The sequence below is a fragment of the Arachis ipaensis genome, chromosome B02 (genome assembly GCF_000816755.2).
Source record: "Arachis ipaensis cultivar K30076 chromosome B02, Araip1.1, whole genome shotgun sequence".
NCBI lineage: Eukaryota > Viridiplantae > Streptophyta > Magnoliopsida > Fabales > Fabaceae > Arachis > Arachis ipaensis.
The window spans coordinates 95,519,385-95,525,915 of record NC_029786.2 but is presented as its reverse complement, the minus strand read 5'-3'; positions in this window follow the sequence as shown (position 1 = coordinate 95,525,915).

Genomic DNA, 6,531 nt, shown 5'->3' with positions numbered 1-6,531 from the left:
CATTTGTTCAAATGAGAAAAGAATAATCCAGCCCAAAGCCTTCTCGGGCTCAAAGAGGGAAATAGCACTAAGCCCGTGTCTAAAGGGATGAATGGATGATAGTATGATACTTACAGCGACTCAATTCGCTCCATTCTAATTAAACCAAAAAAACAAAATATTTTTTTTTAAGTTTTTTACAGTATTCTTGAATCTAGTAGATTAAGGATTAATCCATCACAAATCTACTTAAACAGATTAGTGAGTTAATTATTAGACCACCCATCTAACTTGATTTTATAAAAGAAATATAGAAAAAACGTAAACTAACATACATCAAAATCAAATCGAAAAGAATCTGGCACTGACCATAAACTTTCGAAAAAGTAAACCTAACAAAAATATTACCTAACAAAATTTTTTTCTAAAATAGTAGTATAAAAGGAAATATTTCATTAAAAATTACTGAAAAATATATATTTTTTAATTTTTAATGTATTGAGTACATACACTAGTTTTTTTATTATTGTACAATAAAAATGTATCCTTAAAACATAGAAATATAGAATAGCTAAATTCTTTTCTAAAAATAGTTAAAAGTTAACAAAATTGTGAGATCGTCAATTTGTCCAATTTCCATTAACAAAATAATACTAAAATTCTAGGAATATTACACCATCCCAAACGGATGAATTTAACGGGACGGACCAGTTTGTTTGATACCCTTAAAATTAGAAAAAAAAAAAAAAGATTAAGAAGATAGGCAAGCATTGAAATATGCATCTAAAGAATTTCAATAAAAAAAAAAGCATCTCAAGAAGTTAGAGATCTTATGTTTGTTCACCAATCTTTAATTTAATGGAACTAAAAGAATAATATGACATCTCTTAAGCAACTTCAATGAATACTAAACCTTATTTAGGGATGGAGGCAACAGTTGACAGGCTAAACAAAAACTGACCAACAGAGTTTATCAAACGAGATAGCTATTAGCTATTAGTTTTCCAACATTTCTAGCAATACAATATGATGAAATTGTGGTCTAAATTTGATTTTAGCGAAGAAAAGAAATAGAGTGACGTTGAAGAAGAAGACTAAAAAAAACAATTTTTTTTTTGTATAAATAAGTACAAAATCTAAAAATTAAAAAACACAATTTCACATGAGTTATTGTTGCTATTCACTATTTATATCTATTAAAATTTAGAAAATTAACGTTATTAAAATCTAACTTAATATGATAAATAAATTAATTATGGTTAAAAAACAATTAATATGTTTAAATGTGACATCTAATCAAAACAAACTTTTATATTATTTTAACTAAAGTTATAAAAATGAATAATATCCAAAAGTCTTTACTTTAGCATAGCCCCTAACAAACCTAAAGAGTCCACTTCCACCAATCATAGGCAACTCTCTAGCCTTAGCTTGTTGAAAATAGGGTTCCTCTCCAAGATGGTGATGGTGCTCCCATTGTACTTTCCATCAACAAAAGCAAAGTTCATAGCCGCAACTAAGGAGGTGGCCATGCCAACTCACAATATCAAAGAGTTGATCAAGTATGTTGATTAAACTGAAAGAGGTGGTGGTGTTGATCTTGTTTGTGGGTGCAACAACTTCAACTGAAGTAGGGTTTTTGCCACTCACAATGTCATGCCAACTAGAATTTGAATTGTGAAACCTTCTCTTCTTTGTGGAGGAGAATGGTGATGGACAAGAAGATGTGGGTAGTGGTCATGGTTTTAGTTTTGGCTGAGGCATTATTAGTGTCCAAATACCATGCTTTATCCGTTATAGGTGTTGGTGGTGGAGCAACAACTATGATTGTTCTGGCTTCTTGTGCCAACCAAGATTGAGGGTGATGGAAGGAGGTGGTTGGAGGAGCTGCTGGATTTGATGTTGTTTTTTTCACCTCCGACCATATTTAGTTACATGAATTCACTAATTACCTATTGTAACGTGTATCAATTTGTGCTTACTGCGTATCAATTCATCTATTTACTGAAACCTTATACATATAAGGTGAGTTCTCTGATAGCACGGGTACTAGTGGTTAAGGATGCCCAAGATTTGACCAACCAATAATTTGAGGACAGGTGGCAAGAAGAGTTCTATGCAGGTAGTGAATCAATGTTGCATTATGTAATTGGCTTCTAGATAAGTACGGCAACTTTAAAAAGTTTACTGTATGGACAAGTATATAATTTTACAGGTCAAACATCGTTTATGCTAGGTGGACCTACAACTGTGTAGACAAAAACTAATCAAATTAAAAGCCTGTTTGGTCTCCAACAAAAAAGGATAAATGAATGAATTTCGGACTTTGGACACAAACCATATAGTAATTTGGGGAGGCCAATGTGGATGAAAAAACGAAAATTTCATGACCAAAAAAAAAAAAAGAAAAAACGAAAATTAAAAGAAGGTAATAATTTAACGTATTTTTTACACTTTAAAAATTAAGATTAATTATGGTTATGAGGTTCCTAAGTTAGTGCCGTTTGTTTTTGTCATAATTTTATATTACTATAATACTGAAATGTCAAACATAAAATAATATATATAACGTATATAAAATAATAAATTGTAAAATTCTATAATAATCAAGACTCTTTCAATGCTAATGAGTTATAACTCAAATGACATAATCTTCTCATATTCAGTTAGAAGTCGTGGATTCGAATTTTTTTATTTTTGAAATATATATATATAAAACCATGGGTTTTATAATAATCAAAACTCTCATATTTTCAAAAGCATATATATAGAACTCATTTCCAATAGAATCATATCCTCTACCTATATTTATTCAATCGATTTTATTCAAATAAACATAAAATAACATCGTACCACATATCAAAAATTATAATTATATATTTATTTTTTGTTATTTATTTTATTTTCTTTTAATGGTATAAAGTAGTCTATATTTTATGAAATTATTTGTATCATTTATGCAATATTTTTTTTGTTTTTAGTAATTATCCATTGATAAATGTTGAATCAACGGTTATATTTATTATATTTCAATATGTTTATTTTAAAAACGTTTGTTAAAAATATACTCATTATGTCATATATTTTCTTCTTATTACAAATAAAAATATAATATTAAAAACCAAGAGCAGCTAAATTCAAAGGATATTTAAAGATTTCACTATCATTTGATTCATAGTATTTTGGATTAAACATGGTAAAAAACTGAGTTTTCAATATTTCATCCACTTGTAATATTAGTAGATATAAATTATCTCTTACGTAGGAAGCTTTTGTTTTTTTTTTTTTTTGGGGACTGAAAAGAAAAAAAACCAAACAAAAAAGAAAAGAAAAAACAAAATCCTAAAAGACTAAGAAGATGTAGGATAGTCTCGTTGAATACTCAACTCAAACTCTTTTCAAGGCACTAGAAGCTCGACATGCAGAGAGTGTGATCTCATCACCATCTTTGTCATGGTGTCTGCTACGGTATTTACGTCTCTCAAAATCAAGTCTTTAAATCAATACGCCACTTCCAAGCTATGCTATAATGAATTTTGGAAATAATGAATTTTTTATATATAAAAAATTTAAATATTTTAAGATGAAAAAATTAAAATAATAAAAAAATTAATTATCCAATCATTATCCTCCAACCCAAAGCTACGGACCACTTCTACCCAGTAATCTTCAAAGTCCTTAACATCAAAATGGTCGTACACAGCTTTCTTGAACGCAGCACAGAAATCACTATCTTTTATTTTTTGAAGTGCATTCCGAGCAAGGTGCCAGCTATAGAGTTGATGGGTCGTATTAGGGAACTCACTACGAATCGCCTCCTTCATAGACTCGTCACCATCCGTGACAACAACTTTTGGTTCCTTACTCTGCATAACCTCCAAAAAACACCCCAACAACCATTTATATGATGGAATCTTTTCATCATCTAGCAAACCAAATCCAAACATAATAATCTGCCTATGGTGGTTAGTACCCGAAAAAATAACCAGAGGCCTGTTGTATAGATTCTTCTTGTAAGTGGAATCAAATGCCAACACATCTCCGAAGCACTCATAATCATATTGCATGTAGCCGTCTGACCAAAAAATATTACCTAGATGCTTCTCAGCGCAGTACGAATATTTTACAACTGCTAACGGATCCATTTCAGTCTTACCCTTTAGATAACTAATTGCTGCCGCAGCATCCCCTTCAACAATGCGGGATTGCCTAACATCATCCATATAGTTATACAAATCCTTCCTGATAAAGTTGACATTCCGATATCCACCACACAAGTGAGCAAAGAACCCTATGATTTGAGTTGTCTGGAATCCAGCCTCATGCACGCTGTGTATGTGAGCTTTGTCTCCATCAGTCAGCTTCCGATGCGGCGCCATTACGTTGGTGAAATCCGGTGGGGCCAAATCGTGATTATGATCCACAATTAACGTTTTTGTCCTCCACTTTCTAGAACTCATGTCCAAGTATACAACATACTTGGCATAACAATTGGTTCTGGTCTCTGCTTTATGAGCCCTCTTCCTATCGACCCTCTCATAGTGCTTCTTCTCATGCAAACTTTGTCGATTGCAATAAAAGAACTTCTGCACGATATTCTCTTCCTCATTTTTCACAGAATCACCCTTTCGTACAGCAAATCCAGTCGCATTCGCAAAAGCCACATATGCTTTGTACGCCTCTTCCACACTATTATACTCAGCTGATTCCAATGCGGCGGCAGTTAAAACCGCTGATCCCAATTCTTCGTCACTATATGGATTGTCAGCCACAACGTGTATTCCTGTTGGTACCAGCATGGAACCCTCATCACCAGCCACTGAACCATCTTCTCTATCCCTCGCTGCCGATTGACCTTCCTCTATCTCTGGTGACCGTGCAGCACTTCCTTCGTCATCATCCGTTGAGTCCATGCTCCATCCATCAGTCCATTGGACGGAGAAATCCGAACTTCCTTCTCCATAGCTTTCCATCTCAAATCGGCAGCACTGTCTAAAGAAATTCTCATTCTCAAAAAGGCTAACTATTAATACCAAAGACCGAGGACAAGATATCTGATTAGCAAAACGGCTAACAGGACAGATCGATAGCGGAATTAAATTAATTACTACAATTAAATTAATCACTATCAACAAGACAAAAACAACATACATGATATTGGCTACGAAAGAACATGATAACATGGTGCGATGAATTAAATTAATAACTGGCAACAACACAAAAGCACTATGCACCATCATGGCTAACAAGGAAGATGATAAATTCGTCCATTGAATTAAACTAATTGATTTAAATTAACCATAACGGCTAAGAATAAAGATGAACTCATTTGCTACAATAAACTAATTACAATCCACAACACAAAGAAAAATATGCAGATCACGAAGTTAGTGTAAATGTTCTCCACATAGAGCAATTCTTCTTGGGATTTAACTGGGAATTTAAGTTGGCAACATGCAGATTCATCGTCAATCATGCAAGATAGGAATGTGATGCAAAGAATAAAACAAATCAAAGGTTACACTTACCTCAGATCGAAGGCGGCTTCAACGTCGATAGCCACCCGCACGGCGGTGAATGTCGCGGACCTAGAATGAGGCTGAGTGCCTGCATATACTACTTTACGGATTGCAACCTACTAACAAAAAAGATACACAGCCGCACATCGGAAAACACTTCGATGTCGTCAGCCACCCTAACCTCTGCGATTGTTACGGACCTGGAATGACGCAGTAGTGACTGAATCTGCTACTGTACCGAATGCGCCCAAACCATAACATGATCGACAACTAGAATCCTCTGCCGAAACAACACGGGGGGCTGACTCATGAAACCACCAGTTAATAACTCACTGCCAACAATGGTCCAAGTTGACCGCAACATGAACCATGGGTGATGGTCGCCGTCCACAGCAAACCTTTGAAACTCAAGCGTGGAGAGGTTTTTGGTGATTTAGGTTTTTTTGGGTAGCTTTTTGAAATTCCTAATTGGCCCTTCTCCTAAATCTAATTAACTCTCAAGATAATGTTCCTAATTTACCATCTAAATTTTTTACCTTGCCTAATTACCTAAGTTATTATGGTCAGCAAAGTCAAAAAAACTTTTGGGTCTTTGCTTACTAAGCCACATGCCGGCATTCATTTGGTTTGGCCCACTTAGTCACCTCAGCCACTAAAAAATATAAACCACCAGAGTCTGCACCTACATATAATTTTCACATAAAATATTTTATATATAGTTTAAGTATTGCATACTCGTTCTCGTACCGGAATGTATTGCGTTCATAAAAATTTGATCTACCACTTATGCAGCTTCTCCCTCTGAACTTTCTTCAGAAGCTTTAACCTCTTCCACTTCGGTTAATCTTTGAGTCATAGTTTTAACTATATATGCTTTAAAAGTGTTCTTTTTATTTAGTTTTTTATTATATTAATTTAAAAGAAAATTAAAATAAACACATCCAAAAAGATTTAATATCTTTTTAAAATTAAATATATATCCAAAAAATAAATTAGATAAAACTGAAATTTAAAATTTAAATTTTAAAATCCC